This window comes from Arachis ipaensis, chromosome B2 (assembly GCF_059453495.1).
Source record: "Arachis ipaensis isolate K30076 ecotype BB chromosome B2, ASM5945349v1, whole genome shotgun sequence".
In the NCBI taxonomy this organism is placed as follows: Eukaryota; Viridiplantae; Streptophyta; class Magnoliopsida; order Fabales; family Fabaceae; genus Arachis; species Arachis ipaensis.
The window spans coordinates 69186448-69211368 of NC_142437.1; the positions used below are offsets into that span (position 1 = coordinate 69186448).

The following is a 24921-nucleotide window of genomic DNA, read 5'->3' on the forward strand; positions in this document are numbered from 1 at the left end:
TATTTTGTTCTGAGCCAAAATGGCATTCAGAGTATCAACTTCAAGAACTCCCTTCTTCTGAGGCATCCCATTACTCACAGGATTCCTCTCAGAAGTGTACATGAACTGGTTATTAGCAACCATGTCAATGAGTTCTTGAGCTTCTGCAGGCGTTTTCTTTAGGTGAATGGATCCACCTACAGAAGTATCCAATGACATCTTTGATAGCTCAGATAAACCATCATAGAATATATCCAGGATGGTCCATTCTGAAAGCATGTCAGAAGGACACTTTTTGGTCAGCTGCTTGTATCTTTCCCAAGCTTCATAGAGGGATTCACCTTCTTTTTGTCTGAAGGTTTGAACATCAGCTCTAAGCTTGCTCAGCTTTTAAGGAGGAAAGAACTTGGCTAAGAAAGCCGTGACCAGCTTATCCCAAGAGTTCAGGCTGTCTTTGGGTTGAGAGTCCAACCATATTCTAGCTCTGTCTCTTACAGCAAAAGGGAAAAGCATGAGCATGTAGACTTCAGGATCTACTCCATTAGTCTTAACAGTATCACAGATCTGCAAGAATTTAGTTAAGAACTGAAAAGGATCTTCAGATGGAAGTCCATGAAACTTGCAGTTCTGCTGCATCAGAGAAACTAGCTGAGGTTTCAGCTCAAAGTTGTTTGCTCTAATGGTAGGAATGGAGATGCTTCTTCCATGTAAATTGGAATTTGGTGCAGTAAAGTCACCAAGCATTCTCCTTGCATTGTTGTTGGATTCGGCTGCCATCTCCTTTACTTGTTCGAAATTTTCAATCAAGTTGTCTCTGGATTGTTGTAATTTAGCTTCTCTTAGTTTCCTCTTCAGAGTCCTTTCAGGTTCTGGATCAGCTTCAACAAGAATGCCTTTTTCTTTGTCCCTGCTCATAAGAAAGAGAAGAGAAAAAGAAAAGAAGAGGAATCCTCTATGTCACAGTAAAGAGGTTCCTTATTGTTAGTAGAAGAAGAAAAGAAGAAAAAATTCGAACAGAGATAGAAGAGGGGGTTCGAATTTGGTGAGTGATGTGAGGAAGAGATGTTAGTAGATGAATAAATAAATAGAAGGAGATAAGGGAGAAGGATTTTCGAAAATTATTTTTGAAAAAGGGTTAGTGATTTTCGAAAATATTTTTTTGAAAAAGGTTAGTAATTTTCGAAAATTGAAATCAAAAATTAAAATAATTAGTTAATTAAAAAGAATTTTTGAAAAAGAGGGAAGATATTTTTGAAAATTAGAGAGAGAGAGAGTTAGTTAGGTGGTTTTGAAAAAGATAAGAAACAAAAAGTTAGTTGAAACAAATTTGAAAAGATAAGAAGTTAGGAAGTTAGAAAAGATATTTTGAAATCAAATTTTTGAAAAAGGTAAGATAAGAAAATATTTTTGAAAACATATGATTGAAATTAGTTTTTTTTTTTTTAAAAGATTTGATTTTTAAAATCACAATTAATGACTTGATTCACAAGAAATCATAAAATATGATTCTAGAACTTAAAGTTTGAATCTTTCCTAACAAACAAGTAACAAACTTGAAATTTTTGAATCAAAACATTAATTATTATTGTTATTTTCGAAAATTTGATATAAAAATAAGAAAAAGATTTTTGAAAAATATATTAAAAATTTTCGAAAATAACTAAGAAAAATGAAAAAGATTTGATTTTTGAAAAAGATTTTGAAAAAGATAAGATTTTTAAAATTGAAAATTTGATTTGACTCATAAAAATAACTAGATTTTAAAAAATTTTGAAAAAGTCAAATCTAATTTTCGAATTTATGAGAAGAAAAAGGAGAAGATATTTTTTTTTTTTGAATTTTTAATGATGAGAGAGAAAAACAACAAAAATACTCAATGCATGAAAATTTTGGATAAAAACAATGAATGCATGCAAGAATGCTATGAATGTCAAGATGAACACCAAGAACACTATGAAGATCATGATGAACATCAATAACACATTTTTGAAAATTTTTTAATGCAAAGAAAACATGTAAGACACCAAACTTAGAAATCTTTAATGCTTAGGGACTAAGAATTCAAGAATGCATATGAAAAACAAGAAAAGACACAAAACATGCAAATGCAAAGATCAAACAAGAAGACTTACCAAGAACAACTTGAAGATCATGAAGAACACTATGAATGCATGAATTTTCGAAAAAATGCAAGATGCACATGCAATTGACACCAAACTTATAACATGACTCAAGACTCAAACAAGAAACATGAAAATATTTTTTGATTTTTATGATTTTATGATTTTTTTGTATTTTCTTTAATTTTTTTCGAAAATCATTTTGAAAAAGAAAAATAAAGATTCCAAAATTTTTAATATGAATTCCAGGAATCTTATGCTCTTTAGTCTAAAGCTCCAATCAAAGGGTTAGGCATGGCTTAATAGCCAGCTAAGCTTTAGTATGTAAATCAGGAACAGCAGCAGATGGATTAGCAACAACTAGCTTGCTCTTGATAACAAATTGGAAGCCTCAGTCCAAATGAATTCAGACATGGCTTTACAGCCAGCCAGGCTTCACATGCTTCATGAAACACTAGAATTCATTCTTAAAAATTCTGAAGAAAAATATATTTTTGAAAACATTTTTATTTTTATTTTTATTTTCGAAAACAAAGGAGAAATTTTTTGAAAGATTTTTTTGAAAAATTTTTGAAAACTTTTTGAAAAGAAAACCAAAAGAAAGTTACCCAATCTGAGCAAAAAGATGAACCGTCAGTTGTCCAAACTCGAACAATCCCCGGCAACGGCGCCAAAAACTTGGTGCGCAGAAATTGTGATTACACTTTGATTATGTAAAATTCATTGCTCTTTCTTTCCCTGGAAATGGCGCCAAAAACATGATGCCAATACCATGGTTCACAACTTCGCACAACTAACCAGCAAGTGCACTGGGTCGTCCAAGTAATACCTTACGTGAGTAAGGGTCGAATCCCACGGAGATTGTTGGTATGAAGCAAGTTATGGTCACCTTGTAAATCTCAGTCAGGCGGATATAAAATAGTAATGGGGTTTTCGAAAATAATTAATAAAATAGGGATAGAAATACTTATGTAAATCATTGGTGAGAATTTCAGATAAGCGAATAGAGATGCTTTCGTTCCTCTGAACCTCTGCTTTCCTGCTATCTTCATCCAATCAGTCTTACTCCTTTCCATGGCTGGCTTTATGTAATGCATCACCATTGTCAATGGCTACTTTCGGTCTTCTCTCGGGAAAATGATCCAAATGCCCTGTCACGGCATGGCTAATTGTCTGGAGGCATCACCCTTGTCAATGGTTACATCCTATCCTCTCAGTGAATATGGTCAACGCACCCTGTCACGGCACGGCTATTCATCTGTTGGTTCTCGATCATGCTGGAATAGGATTTACTATCCTTTTGCGTCTGTCACTACGCCCAGCAATCGCGAGTTTGAAGCTCGTCACAGTCATTCAATCATTGAATCCTACTCGGAATACCACAGACAAGGTTTAGACTTTCCGGATTCTCTTGAATGCCGCCATCATTCTAGCTTACACCACGAAGATTCCGATTAAGAGATCTAAGAGATACTCATTCAATCTAATGTAGAACGGAAGTGGTTGTCAGGCACGTGTTCATAGGGAATGATGATGATTGTCACGTTCATCACATTCAGATTGAAGTGCGAATGAATATCTTGGAAGCGAAATAAGATGAATTGAATAGAAAACAGTAGTACTTTGCATTAATCTTTGAGGAACAGCAGAGCTCCACACCTTAATCTATGGAGTGCAGAAACTCTACCGTTGAAGAGTACATAAGTGAATAGAGGGTAAGCATGGCCGAATGGCCAGCCTCCCATGGAGGTATAGAGATCTAAAAATGATCAAAAGATCAATTCCCCGATGTCTAATACACTAGTAAAAAGTCCTATTTATAATAAACTAGTTACTAGGGTTTATAGAAGTAAGTAATTGATGCATAAATCTACTTCCGGGGCCCACTTGGTGTGTGCTTGGGCTGAGCTTGAGTGTTGCACATGTAGAGGTCCTCCTTGGAGTTGAACGCCAGTTTTGGTGCCAGTTTGGGCGTTGAACTCCACTTTGCAACTTGTTTCTGGCGCTGGACGCCAGAATTGGGCAGAGAGCTGGCGTTGAACGCCAGTTTGCGTCATCTAAACTTGGGCAAAGTATGAACTATTATACATTGCTGGAAAGCCCTGGATGTCTACTTTCCAACGCAATTGTAAGGGCGCCATTTTGAGTTCTGTAGCTCCAGAAAATCCATTTTGAGTGCAGGGAGGTCAGAATCCAATAGCATCAGTAGTCCTTCTTCAACCTCTAAATCTGATTTTTGCTCAAGTCCCTCAATTTCAGCCAGAAAATACCTGAAATCACAGAAAAACACACAAACTCATAGTAAAGTCCAGAAATGTGAATTTAACATAAAAACTAATGAAAATATCCCTAAAAGTAACTAGATTCTACTAAAAATATACTAAAAACAATGCCAAAAAGCGTATAAATTATCCGCTCATCACAACACCAAACTTAAATTGTTGCTTGTCCCTAAGCAACTGAAAATCAAATAGGATAAAAAGAAGAGAATATACTATAAATTCCAAACTATCAATGAAGTATAGCTCCAATTAAATGAGCGGGACCTATAGTTTTTTGCCTCTTGAATAGTTTTGGCATCTCACTTTATCCATTGAAGTTCAGAATGATCGGCTTCTATAGGAACTCAGAGTTCAGATAGTGTTATTGACTCTCCTAGTTCAGTATGATGATTCTTGAACACAGCTATTTTATGAGTCTTGGCCGTGGCCCTAAGCACTTTGTTTTCCAGTATTACCACCAGATACATAAATGCCACAGACACATAATTGGGTGAACCTTTTCAGATTGTGACTCAGCTTTGCTAAAGTCCCCAATTAGAGGTGTCCAGGGTTCTTAAGCACACTCTTTTTTTTGCTTTGGACCTTGACTTTAACCGCTCAGTCTCAAGTTTTCACTTGACACCTACACGCCACAAGCACATGGTTAGGGACAGCTTGGTTTAGCCGCTTAGACCAGGATTTTATTCCTTTAGGCCCTCCTATCCACTGATGCTCAAAGCCTTGGGATCCTTTTTATTTGCCCTTGCCTTTTGGTTTTAAGGGTTATTGGCTTTTTGCTCTTGCCTCTTGGTTTTAAGAGCTTTTGGCTTTTTCTGCTTGTTTTTTCTTTATTTTTTTCGCCTATTTTTTTTCTCTTTTTTTTTTTCTGCATGCTTTGTTCTTTGCTGCTTTTTCTTGCTTCAAGAATCATTTTTATGATTTTTCAGATTATCAAATAACATGTCTCCTTGTCATCATTCTTTCAAGAGCCAACATATTTAACATTCTTAAACAACAACTTCAAAAGACATATGCACTGTTCAAGCATACATTCAGAAAACAAGAAGCATTGTCACCACATCAATATAATTAAACTAAGTTCAAGGATAAATTCAGAACTCATGTACTTCTTGTTCTTTTGAATTAAAACATTTTTCATTTAAGAGAGGTGATGGATTCATAGGACATTCATAACTTTAAGACAAAGTTACTAACTACTAATGATCATGTAATGAAGACACAAACATAGATAAGCACTTAGCATAGAACACGAAAAACAGAAGAAATAAGAACAAGGAATGAATCCACCTTAGTGATGGTGACGTTTCCTTCTTGAGGAACCAATGATGTCCTTGAGCTCTTCTATGTCTCTTCCTTGTCTTTGTTGCTCCTTCCTCATTGCTTTTTGATCTTCTCTAATTTCATGAAGGATGATGGAGTGCTCTTGATGTTCCGCCCTTAATTGTTCCATGTTGGAACTTAATTCTCCTAGGGAGGTGTTGATTTGCTCCCAATAGTTCTGTGGAGGAAACTGTATCCCCTGAGGTATCTCAGGGATCTCTTGATTTGCAGTCAAATGTTCTACCGCTGAGCTATAGACCCTTTGAGATGAATCTTTCCATCTCTCATGACTCGGAGGTGGAAGCCTTTGTCTTCCCTTTCCCTTTTCTCGAGGTTTCTCCGGTCTTAGGTGCCATTAGTGGTAATGGAAAAACAAAAAGCTTATGCTTTTACCACACCAAACTTAGAATATTGCTTGCCCTCGAGCAAAAGAAGAAAGAATAGAAGAAGAAGAAGAAGAAGAAGATATGGGGGAGATGGAGGGTTAATGGACTAAGCAAACAATGGTTGATCAATTGTTCTAGTTAGACAAATTGAAATAAGAGTTTAGAATATCCAAAAGCATAAGAGATTGTAAATTAAGAATAGCAAACAGTGAATGGTTGGGAAAACAGAATGAGAATGGAGTTAAGGCCTTAGAGATGTTTAAATATCTAGATTAATGTTTGATGTCAACTATCTTGGTCATGCAATGATTTATTTCATGGCAAATTCCAAGTGATTGAATTGTTATTCCTAGGCAATACAATCTCCTCTAATCCAACCAACCGTCAATTTTTTGATCACTCAATTGTACTAAAGGGTTAAGTTCAAATTTCGATTTATAAGCCACACAAACCCTAAAAACCCAAAAATGATGTAGTTATATGTCACGTATCACATCAAATCCAGAAAATTAAGGAGTCATGAGAAAGTGGTTTCAAGCTGTAATTCTAATAATATGGCTTTTCCAAGATTCAATAGAATTCAAGTTAGATCAGAGTTATTTTCCAATACTCACTAATCCGTAGGATGAAGAACGAAATCAATTCTTAAACAATAATCAATGCATTAATCAAGAGTAGAAGAACAAAAATTATTAATCTATCAAAGTAAACAAAGCTCCTAACCTTAACAATGGAGGTTTAGTTGCTCATAGTATGGAAAAAATCCTAGCAGAGAAAAGTATAAAATTCCAGAATGAAAATTAGGACCCGAGAAGTCCCCACGAGGGAAAATATCTATCCTATTTATAGTCCTAATTAAAATTGATTTAAAACTTAAATAAAACCCTAACAACTCTTTTCTAATTAGTAAATTGATTTGAAATCAAAAGATATACTTCCGTTGATCAAATATGCACGTGTGGTCCCCATTCTTGTTCACGCTATCGGCGCTAAACACCGATGATTGGACATTTAACGCTAGCCATCCAGTAAGCCTTGATCGCAAAATAAGAGTCTCGGTACTAAATGCTGGTGGCTGGCATTTAGCGCCCACCGTCTAGAATGCTTGGCACAAACTACAAAGTCCTTAGCGCTAAACACCGAGTTGTGACGTTTAGCGCCACCTATGCAATGGAGAATTGGCCTTATTGAGCTCTTGCAGTCATGCGTACATGAAGCACATGCGTATACATGACCTCCCTTGCTGCTATAGTGATGTGTATGCATGCATGATGCGTACGCATGAGGCTCCTTTGATTTATAAATTTTTCATCAAGTCTTCATCCGAATGCTATCTGAAATCAACAAACAGCCGCAAAACTCAAAGTAACATCCAATGGGGTATAATCCACTCAAATCCTCTAATAAATCAATATAATGCCATATAAATCATATAGAAAAGATACTAATGATACTCACACATCACTTTTGGGGATATAATCATAATACCAACTCTAGCACCATCTTTATGCTTCGAACAATCAAAGTACAATGTCCAAATTTCAGAATTCACCTCGATAATATTTGCCCCTTGGTCATTGGGATTATTCAATCGATCGACTAGAAAATCCGCAATGACCTTATCTTTAACAGCCTTAACTGGCACATACTGCAAATCAAACTATGTTAAAGCAAGCATCCACTTGCCTAATCGACCTCTTAACATAGGATATAATAACATATACTTTATCAAATTCGTCTGAGCAATCATCTTCGTAGTTTTTGCAACCATATAACATTTCAACTTTGTGCAAGCATAATAAAGAGAAAGACATAACTTTTCAATTGGAGAATATCTTGTCTCGATATTAGACAAAACTCGACTCAGATAATAAAATGCCCTTTCATGTCCTTCCTCATCGTCTTGAGCCAACATGCACCCAATAGTATTTGTCAATGCTGCAATGTATAATTTTAATGGTTCATGAGGACGAATGGTTGCCATTATTGGTGCTTTCGACAAGTAGTCTTTGACCAATTCAAATGCCTTTTGATGTTCCTCTATCCACACATATTGGAACTCGTCTTTGAGCTTGACTAAAGATGAAAAAACATGCGTGCGACCAAAAAGATTAGAAATAAAATGTCACAGAAAATTAATCTTTACCAAGAAAGACTGCACTCCTTCTTTGATGTTAGTGGTGGTAACTCCAAGATTGCCTTAGCTTTATTTTGATCAAAAGCAATTCTTTTCTTTTGAACTACAAATTCCAAAAAATTTCCTGTAGATACTCCGAACGTACATTTCAAAGGATTCATCTTTAAACCTTTCTGGTGCATTGTTTCGAATGCTTGACATAAATGATCGAGATGTTGGTCTATCGAGTTTGATTTAACCATCACATCATCGATATATACTTTCATAAACTTTCCAATAGAGCTCTCTTTTTCTTTTTCTTTTTTTTTTTTTTGCTGTATTTGCAATCTATTTTTCAGTATTTGATCCCAATCTATTTTGGAATGTCCTCTTGTTCTCACACGTCGCTGGCTTTTGAAGGTCAATCTCATCCAGTGAAGCATCTTTATGTGATAAGAAACATTTTCTTTTTACTTTTGGCCTTATATTCTTGCATCTCAGCTATCACATTATCATAAGCATTGTGCAGAATTGCAATCAACTCCTCAGATTTTGATACAAATTCACAAATATTGTGTGAGCAAAATACCAAATCATCAAATTTCCTACTTCTTAGCTCTAATAAAGGCTCATCATAACTTGTAACACCCTAATTAGCCTAAGCCTTACCTCGCATCGTAAAGCAAAGGTTAATCAGAGGTCACGACAGTTCTAAGCTCATACATAGAATATATAAAAGAATAATGTAATATCTAGAAGCCCGATGAAAGATATAGCTCAAAGATTGGATTTGAAAAGCGCAAAACATACTAACAAAGCTACTAGCTCGAGACACAAGAAATAAACAAGATATATCAAAATATAAGTACATAATATCATAGGAAACTAGCCACAACTCGCAGAGTTTAAGCTGGCTAGCCATATACAAGTATACAGAACCATATGGAACCTGACAGTTTAAAAAAATAGTTTATACAAATTTTTCTCTAATAATACAAGCCTCTAGGCTAAACAATATACAAAAGAGAGATGTATAAACAGATAACCAAAAAGACTCCAAAATAATCCAGGATCCTCCACTTCTGTAACTATCTAACGCAACTCACCGAGGTGGGTTACGACCTGCATCTGAAAAACACAACAAAGATATGGTATGAGAACCGGAGGTTCTCAGTATGGTAACGGTGCCCAATGATGTAGGATATAAGACCCCGGGATTCCAAAGGCAATCCTAAGCTCCATATCCATCACAAGATTCAAGCTTAAGGCATTCTAAAAACAACTAAACATAATATAAACCTTATCATAAATAAACCGGTTAATCTATCTTAAGGGATTTCTATTCTAACCAAACACCGCTGTCCCACAGCCTTCACCAACCTATTCTCCATGCGATCCCATCGCCACCGCCTTCCGAACCTCCTCAATCCCAATAGAAAGCACAAGTAATATACAATGCAAGTAAAGCACAAGTAGAAGCATATAAGGCAATTAATTCAGATAGCAAGTAAGCATGTTATTCAATTAGGCAAGCCATTACAACTAAACAAAGCATACAAGCAGATAGAAAATGCATATGATGAATGCCTGCCCTACTGGCTATGATATCACATTGTCGGTTCAACTGCCAACCCGACACATCTCCATGGAGATGTCGCCCTTTGGATTTCTCATATGGGAACCCCCGAAATATAGTGCCTGGATCACTGTCCAGGTACCAGCGCCTGCACGCTCTATAGGTCCGAAGGGAAGCGAGCGGGATCTATTGCCACCGACCTCACATCTAAGCGCAAGTGGGACAAACCACCGCCCTTACGCCGCCGCCGCTACCTTGAACAGGTGGAATCCAACCTCAGCCCCTGCCCAGGCGCATAGCGTCTCATAATCTCAGAAAATTATTAGTTCAGTGGTTTTCAAAAAGCATTTTTCAGTATTCAGAGATCCATCACCTCAATCCGAGTCCCCGACTAATCTCAACCACTGTCCATTCGTAACTCAGTTTCCAAGTATCAACAATTCATCATTCCTCATCTCATATATCATTCATCCTTCACCTAACGTCGAACCCTCTATCAGCACACCAGAAACCTAGGCCTCCGTTTTCTAATTTATCTTAAAATCAAGTACTTGAACCTTTAAGTTATATCCCATGTTATAATACTCAAAACTAGTCCCAAAAGTCTTAAAATAGTGTTTTAGGAGCTCACAACCTTGTTGGGAAGGTAGAATAGTTGAAAAACAAGCAAAATTTGAGAAACAGGACGTGTGCGGCCGCACAGGGGTGTGTGCGTGCGCACGTCCAAGAAGTTTTTAAGAGTGTGCGTACGCACATGGGTGTGCGTACGCACATGGGTGTGCGTACGCACATGTGTCAAAACTCAAATTGGTTTGTTCACTCGCACGACCTGTGCCAGCGCCCCCAACAGACTGACCTTCCCGACGTGTGCGTCCGCACAGACCTGTGCATCCGCACAGGTTGAAGTTTTTCCTTGGATATGTGCGCACACAAGCTGTGCTAGCGCTATGAACAGAACGCATTTCTCTACCTGTGCATGCGCATAGGTGTGTGCGTCTGCACAGGTTGAAATATTTGCAGGGTGTGCGTCCGCACGAGGGTGTGCGCCCGCACATATCAGAAATCATGAAATTCTGTAACTTTGCAGAATTTCAGATTTTTAACACCAATTTTGAGTGATCATAACTTCCTCTATAAAATTCCAATTTTTACAAACTTTATATAGATTTAAAGGGTTTTCAAAGATATTTAATTCTAAACAAATTTCAATCAATTTCGAAAACCGAGGCAAAAGTTATGATCAAACAAAGTTCACCAAAAACCCAATTTTACCAAATTTTACAATTACCACCATATCTTACCATACCCATACCAAATCATACCAAACCATCCAAAACCCCATATTCATTAAATATACCTGTCGTATCATAATACACTAACCTTGCTACATTCTTCTTCTCATTGCATTACTCTCAATTCCAACATCAACTATATAACACTTATGATCAAAATCACCATTTCATAAATTATAACACTACAATTATCATAAGAAACCAACTTCCAATCTATACAATCATTCAACAACATCTCATCATTATAATTCATTATAAATCAATCCAACATTTATCAATTCAATAACATTTAACACACCAACCATCATTTTAGTTCAACCTATCTTATTGGTCACTACTCACTAGCCTATGTGTCCATGAATATTATATACTACATAGAGGAAACCAGAACCATACCTTGGCCGATCCCTAATATGCACCAAACCCTAAATTGAGCCCAAGATAAGCTTTCAAGCACAATCTAAGCCACCAAGAATCTCCAACAAGCATCAACAAGCTCCAAACATCACCATAAACAAGCTATATGTACATAAACCATCATAAATCAACCTAGGGCTCATTAAAATTAAAATTTCACAAGAGTTTCAATGCCTCATATCTTGCCCAATAGTTTTGGAAGCCAAAACTAACATCAATCAAAGGCTAGAGTGTACCTAAACACCCAAAAATCACAAAACCTCACTTAGCCAAAACCCTAAAAACTCAAAACTTTGAAGAGAGGAACTGGGAAGATTTCGTGATTACCTCATAATTTTCTTGGATCGATTTTATAGAGCTCTTCACAAGGAATGCATAGCCGCAAACGGTGCGGCGATCGGAGCTCTGTAGCTCAAGATATGAGCTTGAGAAGCTCTATGTGAATAGTGTTAATGGAGTCTCACTTCTCCTTCTCTTCTTAGCTGGTGGTGTGTGTTAGTGAGTGTGTTGTGGATGATGGGTTCACTTAATGAACCTTTTTATATATTGGGCTTAGGCCCGGTCCAACTCGTTAGCATTTTTAGCCCGTTTGGCCCAACTTCAGGCCAAACCTTTAAAATTAACGCCCAGTTTTCAACTTCTAATATTTTTCTAAGGTCTTGGAATGTTTTCACTTTTTCCCGCTGATGCACGGAATTGTGATCACACTTTTCACAACTCTGGTATAACTAACCAGCAAGTGCACTGGGTCATCCAAGTAATAAAACCTTACGCAAGTAAGGGTCGATCCCACGGAGATTGTCGGCTTGAAGCAAGCTATGGTTATCCTGTAAATCTTAGTCCGGTGGATTCAAATGGTTATGAGGTTTTGATAATTAAAATATAAATAAAACATAAAATAAAATAAGATACTTATGTAATTCATTGGTGGGAATTTCAGATAAGCGTTTGGAGATACTTTGTTGCTTCTGAACCTCTGCTTTCCTATTGTCTTCATCCAATCATGCGTGCTCCCTTCCATGTCAACCTGTATTTTGGTGGATCACTGTTGTCAATGGCTATCATCCATCCTCTCAGTGAAAATGGTCCAGGCACGGTTTCTGTACGGCTAATCAACTGTCGAATCTCTCGTCTCGGATGAAAAATAACAGGCACAGCTACCTCACGGCTAATCATCTGTCGATTCTCACTTGTATCGGAATAGGATCTCTCTATCCTTTTGCACACTGTCACTGCACCCAACATTCGTGAGTTTGAAGCTTGTCACAGTCATCCCATCCCAAATCCTACTCGGAATACCACAGACAAAGTTTAGACTTTTCGGATCTTAGGAATGCTGCCAATTGGTTCTAGCCTCCACCACGAAGGTTCTAATCTCACGGATTCGAATGCTCTATTGTCAGGAGAGGCATGTCAAATTCGTGGATCAGAGAACCAAGAGACTATACTCCGGCTGTCATCCAATGACTACGTTGAACATCATGTAGACCGCTTGTGGTTGTCAGGCACGCGGATCTTGGCTAAGCGAGTAACGAAGATAGTAGGTGATTGTCACGGGTCACCCCTTCATTCTGACTTAACTAAATTAAGTACGAGAGTATATCTTGGAGAAGAAGTAAGTGTGAATTGAAAGAGAAACAATAGTACTTGCATTAATTCATGAAGAACAGAGCTCCGCACCTTAATCTATGAGGTGTAGAAACTCCACCGTTGGAAAATACATAAGAGAAAATAGCCTAGGCATGGCCGTGAGGCTAGCCAAGCATGAAGTTGATAAAAGATGAAAAAAGGGCCTAATCTATAAATACAATAGTAAAAAGTTCTATTTATACTAAACTAGTTACTAAGGATTACAGAAAATAAGTAACTGAGTGCAGATAGTGCAGAAATCCACTTCCGGGGCCCACTTGGTGTGTGCTTGGGCTAAGCATTGAGCTTTACACGTGCATAGGTCTTTTCTAGAGTTAAACTCCAGCTTGGATGCCAGTTTGGGCGTTTAACTCCAGTTCTGGTGCTAGTTCCGGTGTTTTACGCCAGAAAAGGGTCTCTAGCTGGCATTGAACGCCAGTTTGGGCCATCAAATCTCGGGCAAAGTATGAACTATTATACATTGCTAGAAAGCCCAAGATGTTAGCTTTCTAGCCCAATTGAGAACGCGCCGATTGGACTTCTTTAGCTCCAGAAAAACGCGTTTGAGTGCAGGGAGGTCAGAATCCAACAGCATCTGCAGTCCTTTCTCAGCCTCTGAATCAGATTTTTGCTCAGGTCTCTCAATTTCAGCCAGAAAATACCTGAAATTACAGAAAAATACACAAACTCATAGTAAAGTCCAGAAATGTGATTTTTACATAAAAACTAATAAAAATATAATAAAAAGTAACTAAAATATACTAAAAACTACCTAAAAACAATGCCAAAAAGCGTATAAATTATCCGCTCATCACAACACCAAACTTAAATTGTTGCTTGTCCCCAAGCAACAAAAAACAAAAATAGGATAAAAAGAAGAGAATATACAATAAATTTCAAAATATCAATGAAGCTTAGTTCCAATTAGATGAGCGGGACTAGTAGCCTTTTGCTTCTGAACAGTTTTGGCATCTCACTTTATCCTTTGAAGTTCAGAATGATTGGCATCCATAGAAACTCAGAATTCAGATAGTGTTATTGATTCTCCTAGTTTAGTATGTTGATTCTTGAACACAGCTACTTTATGAGTCTTGGCCGTGACCCTTAGCATTTTGTTTTCCAGTATTACCACCGGATACATAAATGCCACGGACACATAACTGGGTGAACCTTTTCAGATTGTGACTCAGCTTTGCTAGAGTCCCCAGTTAGAGGTGCCCAGAGTTCTTAAGCACACTCTTTTTGCTTTGGATCACGACTTTTACCACTCAGTCTCAAGCTTTTCACTTGGACCTTCATGACACAAGCATATGGTTAGGGACAGGTTGATTTAGCCGCTTAGGCCCGGATTTTATTCCTTTGAGCCCTCCTATTCATTAATGCTCAAAGCCTTGGATCCTTTTTACCCTTGCCTTTTAGTTTAAAGGGTTATTGGCTTTTTCTGCTTGCTTTTTTCTTTTTCTTTCTTTTTCTTTATTTTTCGCCTTTTTTTTTCGCAAGCTTTGTGTTTTTCACTGCTTTTTCTTGCTTCAAGAATCAATTTTATGATTTTTCAAATTATCAATAACATTTTTCTTTTTTCATTATTCTTTCAAGAGCCAACAATCTTAAAATTCATAAACTTTACTATCAAAAATATGCACTGTTCAAGCATTCATTCAGAAAACAAAAAGTCTTGCTACCACATCAAAATAATTGAACTATTTTCAAGATAGAATACGAAATTATGCACTTCTTGTTCTTTTGCAAATAAAAACATTTTTCACTTAAGAAAGGTGAGAGATTCATGGAATCTTTCATAGCTTTAAGACATAAACTTTAAACACTAATGATCATGTAATAAAGACAAAAACATAGACAAAACATAAAGCATAAAAATGAAAAATAGAAAAATAAGAACAAGAAAATTAAAGAACGGGTTCACCTTAGTGACGGCGGCTAGTTCTTCCTTTTGAAGATCCTATGGAGTGCTTGAGCTCCTCAATATCTCTTTTTTGCCTTTGTTGCTCTTCCCTCATGGCTCTTTGGTCTTCTCTGATTTCATGGAGGATAATGGAGTGCTCTTGGTGCTCCATCCTTAGTTGCTCCATATTGAAACTCAAATCTCCTAAAGAGGTGTTGAGTTGCTCCCAATATCTTTGTGGAGGAAAGTGTATCCCTTGAGGCATCTCAGGAATTTCTTGATGAGGAATTTTCTCATGCTCTTGTTGAGGTCCATGAGCGGGCTCTCTTGTTTGCTCCATCCTTTTTTTAATGATAGGCTTGTGAGATGAATCTCTCCATCTTCCATGACTCAGAGTTGGAAGCAACTGCCTTCCCTTTCCTCTTCCTAGAGGTTTCTCCGGCCTTAGGTGCCATTAATGGTTATAAAAAAATAAAAAACAGAGCTTTTTTCCACACCAAACTTAAAAGGTTTGCTTGTCCTCTAGCAAAAGAAGAAAGAAAGGATTAGAGGAAGAAGAGATGGAGGAGATGGAGGTGTGTGAATGGTTCGGCCAAGGGGGTTTTAGGTGGTTATGATGTGTGAAAATGAAGGAGTGATGAGGGGCTTATATAGGAATGGAGTGGAGAGGGAATTCTTGTAATAAGGGTTGGGTTTGAGAGGGAGATGATTTGAATTTGAATGGGTGGGGGTAGGTGGGTCGTATGATGGTTTTGGAGGAGAAATGGAGGTGATTGGTGGAGGTTATTTTGGGGAAGAGTGTTATAGAAAGGTGTGAAAAGAAGAGAAAAAGAGTTGGGCTAGGTGGGGATCCTATGGGATCCACAGATCTTGAGGTGTCAAGGAATTCTGCTCCCTGCACCTTTCTGGCATTTAAACGCCCCTGGACAACCCTTTCTAGCGTTTAAACGCCAGTATGCTGCGTTTCCTGGTGTTAAACGCCAGGCTGATGCCCCTTTCTGGCGTTTAACGCAAGGCTGATGCCCCCTTTCTGGCGTTAAACGCCAGTCTGTCTGCCAATTCTGGCGTTTAACGCCCAGAATGCTGTCAGACTGGGCGTTAAACGCCCATTCTGCTATCCTTACTGGCGTTTAAACGCCAGTAAGCCTGTCCTCCAGGGTGTGCTATTTTTTATGCTATTTTTTTATTCCGCTTTAATTCTGTAGCTGTTTTTGTGACTCCACATGATCATCAACCTAAAGAAAACATAAAATAACAATGAAAAATTGGTGCACGAAATTGTGATCTCAGGCAACGGCCCCAAAAACTCTGTACGCACGTCTTAATAAATTGTTTTTCATTCACAACTTCGATACAAGTAACCAGCAAGTGCACTGGGTCGTCCAAGTAATAAAACCTTACGTGAGTAAGGGTCGATCCCACGGAGATTGTTGGTATGAAGCAAGCTATGGTCATCTTGTAAATCTCAGTCAGGCGGATAATAATTGATTATGGAGTTTTCGAAAATAATACTAATTAAACAGAAAATAAAGATAGAAATACTTATGTATATCATTGGTGAGAATTTCAGATAAATGTATAGAGATGCTTTCGTCCCTTTGAACTTCTGCTTTCCTGCTGTCTTTATTCAATCAGTCCTACTCATTTCTATGGCTGGCTTTATGTAAGGACATCACCATTGTCAATGGCTACTTTTCATCCTCTCTGGAAAATGGTCTGATGCGCTGTCACTGCATGGCTAATCATCTGGAGGCATCACCGCGGTCAATGGCTGCATCCTATCCTCTTGTGAAAATGGTCCAAATACTCTGTCACAGCACGGCTAATCATCTGAGGTTCTCGATCATACTGGAATAGGATTCACCCTCCTTTTGCGTCTGTCACTACGCCCAGCACTCGTGAGTTTGAAGTTCGTCACAGTCATTCAATCCCAGAATCCTACTCGGAATACCACAGACAAGGTTTAGACTTTCTGGATTCTCATGAATGCCGCCATCAATCTAGCTTATACCACGAAGATTCTGATTAAAAGATCCAAGAGATAATCATCCAATCTAAGGTGGAACGGAAGTGGTTGTCAGGCACGCGTTCACGGGGTAATGATGATGATTGTCACATTCATCACATTCATGTTGAAGTGCGAATGAATATCTTAGAAGCGGAATAAGTTGAGTTGAATAGAAAAACAGTAGTACTTTGCATTAATTCATGAGGAACAGCAGAGCTCCACACCTTAATCTTTGGAGTGTAGAAACTCTACCATTTGAAAATACATAAGTGAGAGGTCCAGGCATGGCCGAATGGCCAGCCTCCATGCTCTAAGAACCAGACGTCCCAAGATGTCTAATACAATAGTAAAAAGTTCTATTTATAATAAACTAGCTACTAGGGTTTACAGAAGTAAGTAATTGATGCATAAATCCACTTCCGGGGACCACTTGGTGTGTGCTTAGGCTGAGCTTGAATGTTACACGTGCAGAGGTTCTTTCTGGAGTTGAACGCCATGTTGTAACGTGTTTCTGGCGTTCAACTCTGGTTTGTGACGTGTTTCTGGCGTTTAACTCCAGACAGCAGCGTAGAACTGGCGTTCAACACCCTTTTACGTCGTCTAAACTCGGCCAAAGTATGGACTATTAAATATTTCTGGAAAGCCCTGGATGTCTACTTTCCAACGCAATTGAAAGCACGCCATTTTGAGTTCTGTAGCTCCAAAAAATCCACTTTGAGTGCAGGGAGGTCAGAATCCAACAGCATCAGCAGTCCTTTTTCAACCTCTGAATCTGATTTTTGCTCAAGTCCCTCAATTTCAGTCAGAAAATACCTGAAATCATAGAAAAACATACAAACTCATAGTAAAGTCCAGAAATGTGAATTTAACATAAAAACTAATGAAAAAATCCCTAAAAGTAACTAGATTCTACTAAAAATATACTAAAAATAATGCCAAAAAGCGTATAAATTATCCGCTCATCACAACACCACACTTAAATTGTTGCTTGTCCCCAAGCAGCTGAAAATCAAATAGGATAAAAAGAAGAGAATATACTATAAATTCCAAACTCTCAATGAAACATAGCTCCAATCAGATGAGCGGGACTTGTAGCTTTTTGCCTCTTGAATAGTTTTGGCATCTCACTTTATCCATTGAGGTTCAGAATGATTGGCATCTATAGGAACTCAGAGTTCAGATAGTGTTATTGATTCTCCTAGTTCAGTATGTTGATTCTTGAACACAGCTACTTTATGAGTCTTGGCCGTGGCCCTAAGCACTTTGTTTTCCAGTATTACCACCGGATACATAAATGCCACAGACACATAACTGGGTGAACCTTTTCAGATTGTGACTCAACTTTGCTAAAGTCCCCAATTAGAGGTGTCCAGGGTTCTTAAGCACACTCTTCTTTTGCTTTGGACCTTGACTTTAACCACTCAGTCTCAAGTTTTCACTTGACACCTTCACGCCACAAGCACATGGTTAGGGACAACTTGGTTTAGCCGCTTAGGCCAGGATTTTATTCCTTTAGGCCCTCCTATCCACTGATGCTCAAAGCCTTGGGATCCTTTTTATTACCTTTGCCTTTTGGTTTTAAGGGCTATTGGCTTTTTGTTCTTACCTTTTGGTTTTAAGAGCTTTTGGCTTTTTCTGCTTGCTTTTTCTTTTTCTTTCTATTTTTTTCTTTTTTTCGCTATTTTTTTTCTACAAGCTTTGTTCTTTGCTGCTTTTTCTTGCTTCAAGAATCATTTTTGTGATTTTTCAGATTATCAAATAACATGTCTCCTTGTCATCATTCTTTCAAGAGCCAACATTTTTAACATTCTTAAACAACAACTTCAAAAGACATATGCACTGTTCAAGCATTCATTCAGAAAACAAAAAGTATTGTCTCCACATCAATATAATTAAACTAAGTTCAAGGATAAATTCGAAACTCATGTACTGCTTGTTCTTTTGAATTACAACATTTTTTTCATTTAAGAGAGGTGATGGATTCATAAGACATTCATAACTTTAAGACATAGTTACTAATTACTAATGATCATGTAATAAGAGACAAACATGGATAAGCACTTAACATGAAGAAAACAAAAAACGGAGAATTTAAGAATAAGGAATGAATCCACCTTAGTGATGGTGGCATTTCCTTCTTGAGGAACCAATGATGTCCTTGAGCTCTTCTATGTCTCTTCCTTGTCTTTGTTGCTCCTCCCTCATTGCTTTTTGATCTTCTCTAATTTCATGAAGGATGATGGAGTGCTCTTGATGTTCCACCCTTAATTGTCCCATGTTGGAACTTAATTCTCCTAGGGAGGTGTTTATTTGCTCCCAGTAGTTTTGTGGAGGAAAATGCATTTGAGGCATCTCCGGGATCTCATGGTGATGAGCTTCATGCGTCTCTTAAGCTCCATGAATGGGCTCTCTTGTTTGCTCCATCCTTTTCTTAGTGATGGGCTTCTCTTCCTCAATGGGAATGTCTCCTTCTATGTCAATCCCAGCCGAATTGCATAGATGGTAACTGAGGTGAGGAAAAGCTAACTTTGCCATAGTGGAAGACTTTTCAGCCACCTTGTAGAGTTCTTGAGGTATAATTTCATGAACCTCCACCTCTTCTCCAATCATGATGCTATGGATCATGATGGCCCGGTCTATAGTAACTTCAGACCGGTTGCTAGTGGGAATGATTGAGCGTTGAATGAACTCCAACCATCCTCTAGCTACAGGCTTAAGGTCCAGTCTTCTCAGTTGAACCGGTTTGCCTTTTGAGTCAATCTTCCATTGAGCTCCTTCTACACATATGTCCACGAGGACTTGGTCCAACCTTTGATCAAAGTTGACTCTCCTTGTGTAAGGGCGTGCGTTCTCTTCCATCATTGGCAAGTTGAACGCCAACCTTACATTTTCCGGACAAAAATCTAAGTAATTCCCCCGAACCATGGTGAGATAATTCTTTGGGTTTGGGTTCTTACTTTGATCATGGTTCCTTGTGATCCATGCATTAGCATAGAACTCTTGAACCATTAGAATTCCGACTTGTTGGATCGGCTTTGTTAGAACTTCCCAACCTCTTCTATGGATCTCATGTCGGATCTCTGGATACTCATTTCTTTTGAGTTTGAAAGGGACCTCGGGGATCACCTTCTTCTTGGCCACAACATCATAGAGGTGGTCTTGATGAGCTTTGGAGATGAATCTTTCCATCTCCTATGACTCGGAGGTGGAAGCTTTTGTCTTCCCTTTCCCTTTTCTAGAGGATTCTCCGGTCTTAGGTGCCATCAATGGTAATGAAAAAACAAAAAGCTTATGCTTTTACCACACCAAACTTAGAATTTTGCTTGCCCTCGAGCAAGAGAAGAAAGAATAGATGAAGAAGAAGAAGAAAATATGGAGGAGAGGAGGGAAAGGTGTATTCGGCCAAGAAGAGAAGAGAGGGTTGTGTGGTGTGAAAATGAGGAAGAATGGAAGGCTTTATATAGGGAAGGGAGGGGGGTAAGGTTCGGCCATAAGGGTGGGTTTTGGGTGGGAAATTGATTTTGAATTTTGAAGGTAGGTGGAGTTTATGAGGTAGGTTTATGGGGAAGAGTGGATGGATGTGAGTGGTGAAGTGGTGATAGGGAAGAGAGATTGAGGTGATAGGTGAAGAGTTTTGGGGAAGAGTGTTTATTGGGAAGAGAAGATGAACATTGAGAAGAGGGAAGAGAGTGAGCGGTGGTAGGTGGGGATCCTGTGGGGTCCACAGATGCTGAGATGATCCTGTGGGGTCCACAGATCCTGAGGTATCAAGGAATTGCATTCCTGCACCAATTAGGCATGTAAAATGCCTTTGCATGCAATTCTGGCGTTTAAACGCCAAACTGATGTTTGTTCTGGGCATTCAACGCCGAGATGCAGCATCATTCTGGCATTGAACGCCAGCCAGATGCTTGTTTCTGGCGTTCAGCGCCAGCTCTTCTTCACTGTGCATTTCTGGCGTCTGAACGCCAGGATGCTGCTTGTTTCTGGCGTTGAACGCCAGACAGATACTCCTTACTGGCGTTTAAACGCCAGTGAGTTCCTCCTCCAGGGTGTGATTTTTCTTCTGCTATTTTTTATTCTGTTTTCAATTTTTATATTTATTTTGTGACTCCACATGATCATGAACCTAATAAAACATGAAATAACAATAAAAATAAATTAAAATTAGATAAATAAAGATTGGGTTGTCTCCTAACAAGCGCTTCTTTAATGTCAATAGCTTGACAGTGGGCTCTCATAGAGCCTCACAGATGTTCAGAGCATTGTTGAGACTCCCCAACACCAAACTTAGAGTTTGGATATGGGAGTTCAACACCAAACTTAGAGTTTGGTTGTGGCCTCCCAACACCAAACTTAGAGTTTGACTGTGGGGGCTCTGGTTGACTCTGTTTTGAGAGAAGCTTACTGTGCCTCTTTTCCATGTTTACAGAAGGATGTCCTTGAGTTTTAAACTCAAGGGAGTCCTCATTTAATTGAAGGACTAATTCACCTCTGTCAACATCAATCACAGCTCTTGCTGTGGCTAGGAAGGGTCTTCCAAGGATGATGGATTCATCCTCATCCTTCCCAGTATCTAGGACTATGAAATCAGCAGGGATGTAAAGGCCTTCAACCTTTACTAACACGTCCTCTACTTGTCCATAAGCCTGTTTTCTTGAATTGTCTGCCATCTCTAATGAGATTTTAGCAGCTTGCACCCCAAAGATTCCCAGTTTCTCTATTACAGAGAGGGGCATGAGGTTTATCCCTGAACCAAGGTCACACAGAGCCTTCTCAAAGGTCATGGTGCCTATGGTACAAGGTATTAGGAACTTTCCAGGATCCTGTTTCTTCTGAGGCAATGTCAGCTGATCCAGATCACTTAGTTCATTGGTGAACAAGGGAGGTTCATCCTTCCAAGTCTCAATACCAAATAATTTGGCATTCAGCTTCATGATTGCACCAAGGTACTTGGTAACTTGCTCCTTAGTAACATCCTCATTCTCTTCAGAAGAGGAATACTCATCAAAACTCATGAATGGCATAAGGAGGTTCAATGGAATCTCTATGGTCTCTAGATGAGTCTCAGATTCCTTTGGTTCCTCAGAGGGGAACTCCTTATTGATCACTGGACGTCCCAGGAGGTCTTCCTTACTGGGATTCATGTCCTTCCCTTCCTCCTTGGGTCCGGCCATGATGGTTATGTCAATGGCCTTGCACTCTCCTTTTGGATTTTCTTCTGTATTGCTTGGGAGAGTACTAGGAGGGATTTCAGTGATCCTTTTACTCAGCTGGCCCACTTGTGCTTCCAAATTTCTAATGGAGGACCTTGTTTTATTTATGAAACTCACAGAGGCCTTAGATAGATCAGAGACTAAGTTTGCTAAATTAGAGGTATTTTGTTCAGAATTCTCTGTCTGTTGCTGAGTGGATGATGGAAAAGGCTTGCTATTGCTAAACCTATTTCTTCTACCATTATTAAAGCCTTGTTGAGGCTTTTGATCCTTCCATGAGAGATTTGGGTGATTTTTCCATGAAGGATTATAGGTGTTTCCATAGGGTTCACCCATGTAATTCACCTCTGCTATTGCAGGGTTTTCAGGATCATAAGCTTCTTCTTCAGAAGACGCATCTTGAGTACTGTTGGATGCAGCTTGCATTCCATTCAGACTCTGAAAAATCATATTGACTTGCTGAGTCAATATTTTATTCTGAGCCAATATGGCATTCAGAGTATCAATTTCAAGAACTCCCTTCTTCTGAGGCGTCCCATCACTCACAGGATTCCTCTCAGAAGTGTACATGAACTAGTTATTAGCAACCATGTCAATGAGTTCTTGAGCTTCTGCAAGCATTTTCTTTAGGTGAATGGATCCACCTGCAGAAGTATCCAATGACATCTTAGCTAATTCAGACAGACCATCATAGAATATATCCAGGATGGTCCATTCTGAAAGCATGTCAGAAGGACACTTTTTGGTCAGTTGCTTGTATCTCTCCCAAGCTTCATAGAGGGATTCACCTTCTTTCTGTCTGAAGGTTTGAACATCCACTCTAAGCTTGCTCAGATTTTATGGAGGAAAGAACTTGGCTAAGAAAGCTGTGACCAGCTTATCCCAAGAGTTCAGGCTATCTTTGGGTTGAGAGTCCAACCACACTCTAGCTCTGTCTCTTACAGCAAAAGGGAAAAGCATGAGCCTGTAGACTTCAGGATCTACTCCATTAGTCTTAACAGTATCACAGATCTGCAAAAATTCAGTTAAGAACTGAAAAGGATCTTCGGATGGAAGTCCATGGAACTTGCAGTTCTGCTGCATCAGAGAAACTAATTGAGGTTTCAGCTCAAAATTGTTTGCTCCAATGGTGGGGATGGAGATGCTTCTTCCATGTAAATTGGAGTTAGGTGCAGTAAAGTCACCAAGCATCCTCCTTGCATTATTATTATTTTTGGCTGCCATCTCCTCTTCCTGTTCGAAAATTTCTGAAAGGTGCTTGCTGGATTGTTGTAATTTAGCTTCTCTTAGTTTTCTCTTCAGAGTCCTTTCAGGTTCAGGGTCTGCTTCAACAAGAATGTTCTTGTCCTTGCTCCTGCTCATATGAAAAAGAGAGAACAGAAAAATAATAATAATAGGGATCATTTTTTACCCAAGTATAGAGGTTCTCTTTGTGAGTAGAAGGAAAGAAGAAGAAAAGAATGTAATGTAAAGAAAGAAACACAAGGGTGAAGAGAGCAGAGATGTGAGATGAAGAGAAGTGTTAGTAGATGAATAATTAAATAGAAGGAGATGAAAGAGAAAGAGAATTTTCGAAAATTATTTTGAAAAATGGTTAGTGATTTTCAAAAATAGTTTTTGAAAAAGGTTAGTAATTTTCGAAAATTAGGAATAAAATTAAAATCAAAAATTAAAATAATTAGTTAATTAAAAAGAAATTTTGAAAAAGAGGGAGATATTTTCGAAAATTAGAGAGAAAGTTAGTTAGGTAGTTTTGAAAAAGATAAGAAACAAACAAAAAGTTAGTTAGTTAGTTGAAACAAATTTTGAAAATCAATTTTGAAAAGATAAGAAGATAAGAAGTTAGAAAAGATATTTTAAAATCAAATTTTTGAAAAAGATATGATTTTGAAAAAGATAAGATAAAAAAGATATTTTTAAAAAGATATGATTGAAATTAGTTTTGCAAAAGATTTGATTTTTAAAATCACAATTAATGACTTGATTCACAAGAAATCACAAAATATGATTCTAGAACTTAAAGTTTGAATCTTTCTTAACAAGTAAGTAACAAACTTGAAATTTTTGAATCAAAACATTAATTGATGATGTTATTTTCGAAAATTATGTGATAAAGATAAGAAAAAGATTTTTTGAAAAATATTTTTAAAATTTTCGAAAATAACTAAGAAAAATGAAAAAGATTTGATTTTTGAAAAAGATTTTGAAAAGATAAGATTTTTAAATTGAAAATTTGATTTGACTCATAAAAACAACTAGATTTTAAAAATTTTTGAAAAAGTCAAATCTAATTTTCAAAATTTTAAGAGAGAAAAAGGGAAAGATATTTTTTTTTTGAATTTTTTTTTGAATTTTTATGATGAGAGAGAAAAACATGAAAATGATGCAATGCATGAAAATTTTTAGATCAAAACAATGAATGCATGCAAGAATGCTATGAATGTCAAGATGAACACCAAGAACACTTTGAAGATCATGATGAACATCAAGAACATATTTTTGAAAAAATTTTTAATGCAAAGAAAACATGCAAGACACCAAACTTAGAAATCTTTCATGTTCAGACACTATGAATGCAAAAATGCACATGAAAAACAAGAAAAGATGCAAAACAAGAAAACATCAAGATCAAACAAGAAGACTTACTAAGAACAACTTGAAGATCATGAAGAACACT

General features: G+C 37.8%; 2 non-coding genes across 2 annotated transcripts; both read left to right on the forward strand.

Annotated features, from left to right (window-relative positions):
- Positions 1 to 252: 252 nt before the first annotated feature.
- On the forward strand, positions 253 to 360 carry LOC148574284 (small nucleolar RNA R71). Its single transcript, XR_015906191.1, has one exon. It is a non-coding gene; the product is annotated as a small nucleolar RNA R71 (small nucleolar RNA).
- A 22604-nt stretch (positions 361 to 22964) lies between these two features.
- On the forward strand, positions 22965 to 23072 carry LOC148574285 (small nucleolar RNA R71). Its single transcript, XR_015905616.1, has one exon. It is a non-coding gene; the product is annotated as a small nucleolar RNA R71 (small nucleolar RNA).
- Positions 23073 to 24921: the final 1849 nt, after the last annotated feature.